This window comes from Sapajus apella, unplaced genomic scaffold (genome assembly GCF_009761245.1).
Source record: "Sapajus apella isolate SASKATOON/1434 unplaced genomic scaffold, GSC_monkey_1.0 scaffold22, whole genome shotgun sequence".
In the NCBI taxonomy this organism is placed as follows: domain Eukaryota; kingdom Metazoa; phylum Chordata; class Mammalia; order Primates; family Cebidae; genus Sapajus; species Sapajus apella.
In genome coordinates, this window is record NW_022436962.1 from 24,221,173 (window position 1) to 24,233,995 (window position 12,823).

Here is a 12,823-nt window from a genome sequence, read left to right on the forward strand (position 1 = left end):
CTTTACAGCCTTGGTGACCTGCACATACACCTCCTGATGATCTCCAGGGGCCAGAAAGTCTGAAGTCACCAGATGGCCACAAAGAGGAGTGAAACAACTAGTTCCTGCCTCAACTGGCAAAACACCCCCAACAACACTCTCCAGACTTAGGGAAGGGCTGGTAAGGGTTCCCTGAAGGAAAGAGCTGCTGTGGTCTGAATGTGTTCCCCAAAAATCATATGTTGAAACTTAATTGCCAATGTGACAGTATTAAGAGGTGAGGCTACCAGGCACAGTGGCTCATGCCTATAATCCCAGCACTTTGGGAGGCTGAGGGAGGCTGACCACAAGGTCAGGAGTTTGAGACCAGTCTGACCAACATGGTGAAACCCCATCTCTACTAAAAATACAATTAGGCATGGTGGCATGCACCTGTAATCCCAGCTACTCAGGAGGCTGAGGCAGGAGAATCGATTGAACCTGGGAGGCGGAGGTTGCAGTGAGCTGAGATCATACCACTGCACTCCACCCTGGCAACAGAGTGAGACTCTGCCTCAAAAAAACAAAACAAAAAACCCTCCAAAAATCAAACAAACAAACAAAAAAACGCACAAGAGGTGAGCCCTTTAGGAGGTGGTTAAGTCATGAGGGCAGAGGCCTCCTGGATGGGATTAGGGCCCTTACAAAAGGGCTTCAGGGAGTGAGTTTGTTTTCTTCCATTCCCCTGTGCGGACAGAACATTCATCTTCTCTGGAGGACACAGCAACAAGGTGCCATTGAAAGCATAGATAAGACCCTCACCAGGCAGTGAAACTGCAGGTGGCACCTTGATCTTGGACTTCCCAGCCTCCAGACCTCATGTGAGCAATAAATTTCTGTTCCTTTCAACTTCCTCAGTTTCAGGTATTTTGTTATAACAGCACAACTGGACTGAGACAGTGGCTACTGCTGTGGGAAAAAGAGGCAGGACCATGTGCTTGTCTCACTATGAGTTTGGACACAGGAGGCCTGCAGTTCTTTTTCACAAAATTAATGGGCAGCTGTGTTTGTGACTCAGGAAAAGGCTCTGAGCCATGTAAGTCTCTATTTCTATATTTTCCAGTATGGTGGTCATTTGACCATGTGTCAGCCACTTGAAGTGTGGTTAGTCAGAATTGAGATGTGCCATAAGCTTAAAATACACATTGGATTTTGAAAACTTTAAAGTGCAAAATGTCTCAGTTATTTTTATATTGATTACATATCGAATTGTTTATATTTTGGATGTGTTGACTTAAATAAAATGTTATTAAAATTAATTGTACCTGCTTCTTTTTGCTTGGAGTAGAGCTCTTAGAAAATTTTACATGGCTTATACAATTTAAAGATTGTTGTTGAACAATGCTATTCTAGAAGCTGTAACTGAACTTTCGATTTGAGGTCTCTTTGATGCCAAAGGTTTCAGAACCACAGACTACTGAATCTGGAAGAGACATGAGAACCTATTGAGCCCAGCGGTTCATAAACTGTATTAGGATGACCCAAAGGGAGAAAAGACACCAGTGCAAATGGGGGCAATAGAAATGGGAGCAGGGGTGAACTGGTGGAGTCCTGTGACCACACTCTTGTCCCCCACACCTCCACGCTTGATAGATGCAGATACAGCTACGGATAGATATTTGTCTTATTCATGGGATTCCAAAGTAAAATTTCAGTTAAAGAAAGGATTCTGGTTGGGATATTTTTGTTGTGGTGGTTCTGTTTTTTTTGTTTTGGATTGGTTTGGTTTGTTTCTTTGTTGTTGTTGTAGTCGTTGTTGTTTTTGAGACAGAATCTCACTCAGGCTGGAGTGCAGTGGCACAATCTCGGCTCAGTGCAACCTGTGCCCTCCTAGTTCAAGTGATTCTCCTGCCTCAGTCTCCCAAGTAACTAGGACTACAGGCACGTCCCACCATGCCTGGGTAATTTTTTATAGTTTTAGTAGAGGTGGGGTTTTACCATGTTAGCCAGGATGATCTCGATTTCCTGACTTTGTGATCCACCCACTTCGCCCTCCCTAAGTGCTGGAATTACAGGCTTGAACCACTGCTCCTGACCTCTCCTTTCTTTTTAAATCATGTCCTTTTTTTTTTTTCAACCTGTAAATGAATTTCACTGGATGGCACGGCCAAAGTGTGCTTGACCTCAGATTTCTTTTCAAGGTTCACCCTGGCTTCTATTGATCACACAGAGGTGACTGACTATTTGAGGGAATTAATATGCTCCCTATCTTCGTTTAGGCAAGCAGATCCTTTTCAGCTTATTCTTCCCCTTCACTGGTCCCCTATTTGTAATCCCACAAACACTTCCTGCTGTTTGTCAGAAGAGGATTCTGCCTCAGCCCAAGTGTGTGGACCATGGATGTAAACTTATTTTCTTTATGAAAATAGCAAACACAAAAAAAACAATCACTGGCCTCGGGTCTCCAACAATGCCTCCTCTGTGGCGGATGGCCTATTATTATGATGTGTTGCTACATCAAAAACTGTTTCCCCTTCACTAAGCTGAGCAATCATGTTTTATCATTATGATATGCTCTCTGTGCCACAGCTTCTCAACCTCAGGAGGCTGGGTCCCACTGTGTTAGTGAGGGATGCAAAGTTAAAAGTTAAACGTGCATGCAAAGCATTCCTAAACCTCCTCAAGACTTGCTTTAGGTCTAACACTAAGGAATTAATCTAACATTCTCAGCATCTTCCAGTAGGTTCAGACTGTACTACTTTTACATATAAGAGGTTCCTTTAGACCACAAAGTGCATCATAATATACTTTATAATATACAGTAAATCTTAATAATTGAATATTAACTGAGCTGATTTTAAAGATCTAGAATTTGGGGGGAAATAATCATAGGTAACATTTATTGAGTGTTTTGCTCTGTGCTAAGCACTGCTGCAAGTGATTTACATGCATTAACTCACTTAAATCTTCACATCCACATTGATCTATAAGTAATTACTTTTTTATTAGCTTAATTTAAAGATGAGAAAACAGAAATACAGATGTGGTAAGTAATTTGCCCAAGGTCACACAACTAGAAAGCAGCAGAGTCAACATTTAAACTCAGACAATCTGGCACCAGAGCATCTGCTTTTAACCATTGTGTGTTATTTCATTCACTCTCGTTGTGATTTTATAAACTTCTATCATGTCCCCCTCAGTCTCCAGACTGCAGTATATTTTTAATCGCCTCTTCATAAGAATTTGCTGTTTTTTTCTTTTGTTTTCTTCCAAACTTTTCTAAGTCCGTTATAACATGAATCTTCCTGTGGTCTCATTCTTAAAGCTGCAGCCTCCACATTGGGGAATGTTTCCAAACCTCCACTTTATTTCCAGAACAGTCTCAAATATTGCCCTAAATTTTGTCAATGGCTTGGTTGCTCCTGTAGGTTGGACTGATAAATTCAAGGAAGAGCCTATGACACTTTCATTAGCAAAACCATATCTTGTTTGCCATCCCATCCCTAAGCAGGTGGCCCAGGAGCTAGCACATAGTTTGAGCTCATTAAGTTTCAGCTCCATGAGTGAGTGAGTGAATGAATGAATGAATGAATGAACTGGGAAATTTTTTCAAACATACTGTCTTTGTCCATCCCGGCTGCGATAACAAAATACTGTAAACTGAATGGCTTATGAACAACAGAAATTTATTTCTCACAGTTCTAGAGGCTGAAAGTCCAAGATGAAGGTGGCAGCACAACTGGGTTCTGGTAAGGACTCTCTTGCAGGCTACAGACTGCTGATTTTTGGCTGTGTCCTCACATGGTGGAAGGTGTGAGGTGTCTCTCTAGGGCCTCTTTCATAAGGGCACTGATCCCATTCGTAAGAGTTCTGCCCCCATTATCACCTTGGGCCTTAAGATTTCAACATGTGAATTTTTGGGGACATAGATATTCAGGCTGTAGCAGGAACCTACCTTTGAATTATTCTTTTTTCTAGAAGCACACCCTGGTTCATCTGATGATAGTTTTCTAGCTATGATTTGGCCTTCTGTAATAACTAGAAACTAAGGAACCACTGAAGTCCCTAAATTCAATTCTCTTTTGAATTATTTATGCAGATATTAACCAAGTGTCTCTCTCTGGGGAGCTACATTGTTTACACATCACTTGCTTTGTTTTGTTGTGACCATATTCCTCTCTTTACAGTTTAACTCCAATTTTTTTCCCCATAGAATTTAGGAAATATCAACATCTTTCTCATTATAATCCATCTCATTATACTCCACACCATACTTCACTTTTGTTTCAGTCAGTGTTCTTTGCAGTTATGATTGTCTTTAATGCTTAGGAAAAATTCCTCTTCTTGTTCACTGAGTTTCAGCAGGATGAAGGTATCTTCCTTTTCTTGTTCAACATCTTCCTTCTTTTAATATTCAAAGGCATGCATTTCCCAGTATTTATCTCCCTGACAGAGAGATTGTCCGGTGTTTATTTTCTATCACGTGACTGATGCCAATAAATAGCTTTCTTTAGAAAGGCATTTAATCAAGGACCTGAGCGTGGACATCAATGAGTTCTTCATGTTCCTGGTAGATTTGCTCTGAAAGGAAATGCCATTACTGATTCTGGGTTTGGTGGGGAGCAGCACCCCAAGAAGACCTATTTCTAATGCTCTGTGAACGGGCCCAAGTCTGCCTGGATTTCTCACCTGGGGGAGTGTTCAGTGTTTTCCCAGGTTTAGGTGATAAATAAAGCAAACACTTTGTAATTATACTCATGACCAGCAAGGGCCAAGAATGCATGAACATGGTGGATGAAGCCTTTTCTGGGTGACTTCAAGTGTCGATGGGCTAAGTACTGAGCCCATAATACCATTCAGGCATATAGTAGGTACTCGAATTAATCCAAATCAGGTCAGGTCTGGTCAATTCAAGTAATTCAGCAGGTAAGAGAAAAATTCCTATTGGAATTGGCTAAAATTTTAGTTCAAGTAGAAATTTGAGAAAAGAAGGAAACGTTATTGGTGCCATTAACTTGCAACTCACAAAAATTTAGAATGTGAAAAAGATAAATCAATTAGATCAGAAAGAAGTGAAACAGAGAACTGGTGCTGTGCTTCATTCATCTGCCAGTGCTCACCGTCACAGCTGTGGCGACAGAAAAACTGTCATTTTTCTACAGTAGTAAACTAAGACATATAATTCATAGGGGAGTCTTAGCCCCCTTCATGCTTCAGATTGCAATTCATTTTCCCAGGAACTAGGAAAACTGAAGCAACTCTGTGAACTGCCATTCTAAACCTTAAACTGGATTAATAGTAACAAACAGTCCAGTGAAATATCTTTGCTATATTCTGCAGAATAGAAATGCCAATAGATTTGGACTCCCTTTTCAACACAGTCCTAATCTTCATGTAATACACAAGTCCTCTAGAACATGGATTAGAGGAGTTAAAGAAATAGACATTCTAACTCATCAAGATTGCCAGCATATTAAAGAAGGACTGAAAGAAGTGAGACAGGCAGGCAAAAAGAAGAGTGAGCTGGCCGAATGTTTTTGTTTTTGTTTTAAAATTTTGTTTGTATTTTAAACAAAATACAAACAAGGGTTGGGAAAGGTAACTTTGGGCAAAGAGAAGGCAAGGGGCAAGCAAGTAGAAGGAATTTTGCTATTTCCAGAAATTTACAATTTCGCAAGCTAAATAGAACAAGATCAGGTTACAGAAGGGCTGTCGAATGTTTTCCAGCAAAAAAAAAAAAAAAAGTGATATTGCTAAAACTCATTCTGATTGACTTCAGCCGACACTGGGCCTCACCACCTGGGATAGGAAAGAAGGAATAGGGCTGTCAGTGGTGGTGCATGTTAAGGAAGGCTGCACTGTCTTCGACAGGAGCCAACTGCTTTTGTACAGTTTAGGGATGTCAAGCACACATCTGGCACCACTCCCTTTAAACCTTGGAGAATCTCAAAGACAAGTTTCACTAGTCCCATGGTATGAGGGGTAGTTTGTGCCTCTCTCTGTGTGGATGCAGAACTTTTCCCTTTGCGTTTTTAAGCTAGTGTAATCTTCCTTTCTTTTTTTTAGTTGGAGCCTCACTCTTTCGCCTAGGGTGGAGTGCAGTGGCACAATCTTGGCCTACTGCAACCTCCACCTCCTGAGTTCAAGTGATTCTCCTGCCTCAGCCTCCCGAGTAGCTGGGATTACAGGCACCTGGCAACATGCCCAGTTAATTTTTGTATTTTTAGTAAAGACGGGGTTTCACTATGTTGGGTAGGCTGATCTTGAACTCCTGACCTCAAGGGATCCACCTGCCTGTACCTTCCAAAGTGCTGGGATTATAGACGCCAGCCACCACACCGGGCTGATCTTCCTTTCTGATGATTAACTTGACTGGATCATGGGATATGTGGTCAAACGTTATTCTGCTTCTTTCTGTGAAGGTGTTTGTTTCTGTGAGGGTGTTTTTGGATGAGAGATTAAAGTAGATTACTTTCCATAGTTTGGATGGGCTTCATCCAGTCAGTGGAAGGCCTAAATGGAGCCAAAGACTGACTTCCCTGGGCAAGAGGAATTCTGCCAGTTGGCTTTCAGACTATAACTGCAATATTGGTTCTTTCCTGGCTCTCCAGCCCATTTGCGCACCCTGCAGATTTTGAACTTGCCAGCCTCCATATTGCATGAGCTAATTCCTTAGAATAAATCTCCGTATATACACATACACATCCTATTGGTTCTGTTTCTCTAGAGAATCTTAATACATCCTTCTTCCCCTTTGGTGGACAAAGCAAAGCATAGCCTAAAGGATAAGCATTATATCAAGTGTCCAGCAATCCTATTCTGTATTACTAAAAATGCACTGAATCGAGTTCATCTTCATCTTTGAGTAACACAATTTCCAAGAGTTTAAAACTACCCTAAAAGGGTGATGAGGATACACTTCATAGATCTATAATAGGGTTATTGATGTTAAAGAAAAACAAATTTCTCCCCTACATTTATTAGGGAAAAATAGAAAATCCTGGCTGAAGCTTCTGGCTTTGAGATTCTAAAGAAATCTGGAGATTGGAATGATAAAAATAAGCCTAAGATACAGTTTCTGAGCCTCTGATTTGTGTCCATTCAGCCTGAAGGAAGAAATATGTGAATATTTTTACTTTCCCCCAAACGCATATTTAATCTTTTTCTAAATATCCTGAATTTTGAGACCGTCAGGAGTTTCCACAGTAAGAGCAGATTGCTTTCCCAATTTTATAGAATGTATTAAGAAAGCCATTTTAAATCTCAGTATTAATGTTGACATCTTGTTGAGGTTATTTATTTGTTACTTCTGCTTTTCCAAGTTAATCGACATATGGTTGAATTATAAAATCTCAGCTAAGAGCCTAAGGAGTGGATTTCTTAAGAAGGGTTCACAGTTCACAAAAGCAAATCAGAGATGAAAATGCATGCCATTTTTGCAGCTGCCTAATGTTTTTGGTTTCCCTGGTTCTTTATCAGAGATATGAGTGCTTGACTGAATATGTAGTTCTCCACTTCATTCTCCCTCATTTCTAGTCGACTGGAAGCTCCCTGCCTGTTAGCCAGACCAGTGTTGCTCTAACTCTAAAGGCACACAGATCTCCCAGGGGCTTGGTTCAGTAGGTTTGGGATAGGATTAGAAATTCTACATTTCCTTGCATGCTTTGCTTTCCAGAGATTTTGAAGCAACTGGTCCACATACCACACTATGCCTATCTAAATCCACACCCTCCAGTACAGTAGCCAGTAGCCACATGTGGCTATCTGAGCCCTTGAATTGTAGCTTGTCTGAATTAAGATCTAATCTAAGTATAAAATGCATCCCAGATTTCGAAGATTCAGTAGGAAAAACATCACAAAATAGCTCATTCACAATTTTATGTTGATTACAGTTAGAATAATATTTTAGATAGATTAGATAAAACACATTACTAAAATCAATTTCACCTGTATCTTGTTATGTTTAAACATGTAGTTACTAGAACATTTCAAATTACTTATGTTGTCTGCAGTTGCTGCTTACATTATATTTCTTTTGGATAGTGCTACTGGACTGACTTGGAGAGACTCTGAGGGAGAGTAACTTCTTTGCTTCTTTAGTGTCTTTTCACCAGGGACTTGATCCATCTCTTAATCTATCTCCTCTGCTCCTTGAAGCTGCTGTAGGACTGTTGATTCCTGCACTCCTCCTCCAGGCCCCTTCACGATTGCTCCCAACCTGGCTTGGCCATCTAGGGTGCTATCTGTCAAGATATACACCTTCTAGCAAGACATGGCCAAAAATGACGTAAAAGACCTCTCAAAAATTCATGAACGGGACTCTCCTTTGTGTTACCCAAAAACTTTGTGATACCAGCGTTGTATTTACCAAGGGCCAAGTCTCCTAGGAAAAAGGGCCTGGGCTTTAGAAACATGAGACCCTGGAGTTTAATTTGAAAAACTAATTGATTAGATCATTTAATAACCTACTCTGTACCTGCCTCTTAAGTGCTAGGGATTCAGTGATGAACTAAATGAATATATGATGAACATACTCTCTGCTTTAAAGAGACTACTGTTTAGAAGAGAAACTAGAAGGCACACAAATAAATAGATCATTAAAGAACATAACCCCAACTTCTCTTTTTTCTTGTATAAAAATTCCTTACTCTTTCTGAGCCTGTTTATTTTTTGGTAAAATGGGTATAATAACACTGCCTTCCTGAGTATTGTGAGGATTAGAAATAATGATTATATTTGCATACTTAGCATAATATCTGACACAGAGAGTAGCTGCTCAGTGAATGGTTTCTGGGTGGCTGAAACAATGAGCACCCTAATCGTATTTAGTTTTTTATTCACATGCTGCCTCATTCTACGAAGTGTTTGCAGTAGCTGGTTAGCTTATTGTTGCATGGCAGATTGTAGGTGAACTTTGACTCCCGATGTAACTGAGTATATTTTCTATATCTATTATTTGCACATCTAAAATATGCAATAAATGTTTCTTGAATCAAACTATACCTGGAATAGACTCTGGAAGTGTTCCAATACAATGCTGCTCATTTTGCAGAAGAAAAAAGAGAAAGCTGAAGTGACTTACCCAGAAACTTACTTTCAATAGCAGTTTCAGGAAAGAAACTATTTTCAAAAGAAACGATACCAGGAACATACTTTCATTAACAGTTTCTATTTTCAAAAGAAGCTTACGCAGGAGCCTACTTTCAATAATAGTTTCAGAAAAGAAACTATTTTCAAAAGAAACTATTTTCAAACTACTTTCAAAAACTATCTTTGAAATTGTTTTAAAAACTATTTCAGAAATTAATCATATTTGCTAGGCATTTGTGGAAGGAGAAAAATTTGTGGTCAACTGGTCAGAGAAGTGAGGGAAGAAATGGGAGAACAAGGACCTTAGAAATAAATAAGCTTCAAGGTGAGTAACTGATGTTTGACTAAATGTCAAACATTGTGAAGAATTTTAGTAGGTGGAAGATGGAAAAAAAGATGTGGACATAACAACTGGGAATCTCACCAAAAGCAGGTTGCAGAGAGGCAAGGAGTTGTCCCCTGCGGGACAGTGGAGGTAAGGAAGTAGAGACAGAGTGACAAAGACTCTTTTTCAAAATGTTGTATGATAAAGGAAAAGAGAGAGCTAAGGAGCTAGATGCAGTAGTAAGGAGTACCCAGCATATCTTCCCGATTGTTTTATTTTTTTTTTCAGAATGGAGGACTTGAGCGTGTTGGGGGCTGCATCAATTTCAAGATGTTGAAAGGGGGAGAAGGTTGTCAGCACCATGTCCTGAATGAAGGAGAAGGAATGAATGTGTCAGCAGGACTGAGGGCATTTATTGTATTTTTTATTTATATTTTTTGAGATGGAGTCTTGCTCTGTCACTCTGGAGTGCAGTGGCTCAATCTCAGCTCACTGCAAACTTTGCCTCCCAGGTGCAAGTGATTCTCCTACCTCAGCCTCCCAAGTAGGTGGGATTACAGTTGCATGCCACCAAGGGCAGCTAATTTTGTATTTTTAGTAGAGATGGGTTTTATCTCATTGGCCAGGCTGGTCTTGAACTCCTGACCTCAAGTGATCTACCTGTTTTGGCTTCTCAAAATGCTGAGATTGCAAGCGTGAGCCATCACACCTGGACAGGGACATTTATTAGCCTTTGAAAGTGAAAAGACACCTTTGCTTCCGAGATGAAGCGAAAATATAAATGGATATTCAGTTGTATGTTGAGAAGAGAGAAGGGCAGTTGAAGAAGTGAAGAAGGAAACAAGACCAGCTATGGAGAGTAAAGACAGCATATGCTGGTGATTTACTGAACTTCCAGTTCCAACTCTCCTGAACTCCTAACCTAGACCTGAGCTTTTCAAAGTAGGGGCTCCTTGGGCCAGTGCAGGACTACAAATTGTTTGTTGCTGGCTCTAATACAGAGAAGAAGCTTGTGTTAGAATGAAAATAAACAACTGATTTTCTTCTTCTCTTTGAAAGAAGCACAGCATTAATTTCCCTTCTGGCAGTGTTCTGTTTCTCATCACAGTGTCCCGAGTAGGTACTTTTGGGAAACACTGATCCACACAATTTCCTACTCACATGTCAATCTCAGTATTTCAGAGACATCTCTAACCAGCCTGAACTCATCGCCTTACTTTCTATAGTTTCTTCTGTTTGTTTCCTCTTCCTCAGTGAGTTGGTGGCTTCCATTGCCAAGCCATCAAGCCAGAAATATGGAGGACAGGAGTTTATCCTACACCTTCTTCTTCACATGCCTTGACTAATCATTCACCAGCATAATTGATATTCTCTCTTACATAGCTCTCAAGTCCACCCTCTCCTCTCTATCCTCATTACCATCAATCTAGTCTAGACCACCTTGAAAGTTTCCTTGGATATTGCCAGGCAAATTCAAGCAAGCCTTTCTCTATTCTGCGGCCCCAGTGAGCTGTCAAAAGTCCAAATCTAAACACTTTACTCCCCTGGTTGACCCTTCTTGCCTTATGTAAACACCAGGCATGGCTCAGTTAACTCTCCATAAGCCTGGCATTTTGAACTACTGAAATCTGTCCTTTCCTTGGTCTCTGAGTTTTCATGTATGCTATTTCCTTCATGTAAGATTTTTGGCCTGCATTTATGTTGCCTCTTAGTTCCTTACCATTAAGAATAGATATTTAGTCATTCCAAACACCCAGAACAATGCCTGGAAAATAGTAGGCACCCAGTACTATTTTGTTGAATGAATAAATTAAATCAAGGAACTTAGTTGATCTCATACTGAGCAGAGCAGATGAAAGTGGTGTTGTTAAATGCTGCCTGACTATGGTCAAGATCCCAGAGCCTTTAGAGAAAGTCATAGAACCTCAGCAATGGATGTGGAGAGCTGTGGAGGCTGGAAGGCAGGAGTCCCACTACTGAAACGCATCTTTGGTTGTGGCTTCCTTCACTGAATCTGGTACATTCATGAAAGCTTTCCTGGATTGCATCAAAATCAGCTGTGGCTGAGATCTTCTTTCAAAATGAGAATCTTACCATCCACACACTTTGTCAGCTACTCTTCATTTCTAGGTTTCCCTGGCTTCTCTCTCTCTCTTCCAATCCTAATAGTACCACCCCCCTCCCCCATCACCACAAACACCACCATGACTTACCATTTAATTTTTGTCTTTGCTTTCCTATAAGACACAACTTGTAAAATCTTGCCACAGACACCAATGTAGCAGAGATGGCAAAACAGCCCCAGTTCTGACATTCTACCCTGGTCTTTAGGACTTCACCCTCTAGGTTGTCACTTTATGCCAAAAGAATGGTAGGTCGGGACAGAGAGGAGAGTGGGGGTGGGGAAACTAGCACAACCATTTGGAGCTAAATAATAGATTATGGCTGGAAACTCCCGCCTTGATTTGGCCCAAGGGCCACAGCTATATCTGGCTGGCCCCTGATTGACATAATTATTATTGCCAGAAAGTAATTTTAGAAAGAACTTAAAAGGAGGACATGGGTGATTAAACTTCTAATAATAACATTTTTTAAACGTCTGGGTTAATGAATCTGTAACTCAGGTAAAAGAAAAGAGGCTTCAAGTGTTCAGGGACTAGTACCTGGAACTAAGCTTGAAAAAATAATATTCTGTTGGGGAGTCAAGTAGGGCAAGAATAGATCACATGCCCCTAAGAAATCTTGGGGAAATAGAGACGTAGCTCATTTTATGCTGAAAGTTCCTTTAAAAATATTATGAGCAAAATAGAGTTTCACAAAGCAGACAACATTTTGAATTAATTCACTGAACATCCCTTATATGCAAGGTACTGTACCAGTCCCTTTGGAATATTCCCATGGGCCTGTGCACGGCTGTTGTGAGCATGGCCTTAGGCATTCTGGCTGTTCATAGCCAGGGTCTGTTCTGATTAGGCCAATGTGCAGTCTGATTGGTTGATGCTCTACCAATTGTTGAAGATTTTGAATATAATAATTTTGAATATCATGTGGGTAAGGCAAACTTTCTGTTTTGAAATAGCTTATAGTTTAGATGATGAGATGTGCTTACAAATAACTATAATGCAATGCTATGCCATAACAATGTCTTTGCAAATGCTTTTATACATTTTGCATTTTGCAAATGCAAAGACATAACATTTGTCTTTGCAAATGCTTTTATACATTTTATCTCATTTGAACTCCATAGCAACTCTGTGGTGCATGCTCCCATTCTCATTTTATAGATTAAAAAAGCATGAAGTTCAACCGGGCATGGTGGCTAATGCCTGTAATCCCAGTACTTTGGGAGGCTGAGGCAGGTGGATCACGAGGTCAGGAGATTGAGATCATCCTGGCTAACAAAGTGAAATCCCACCTTTACTAAAAATACAAAAAAATAGCCCAGTGTGG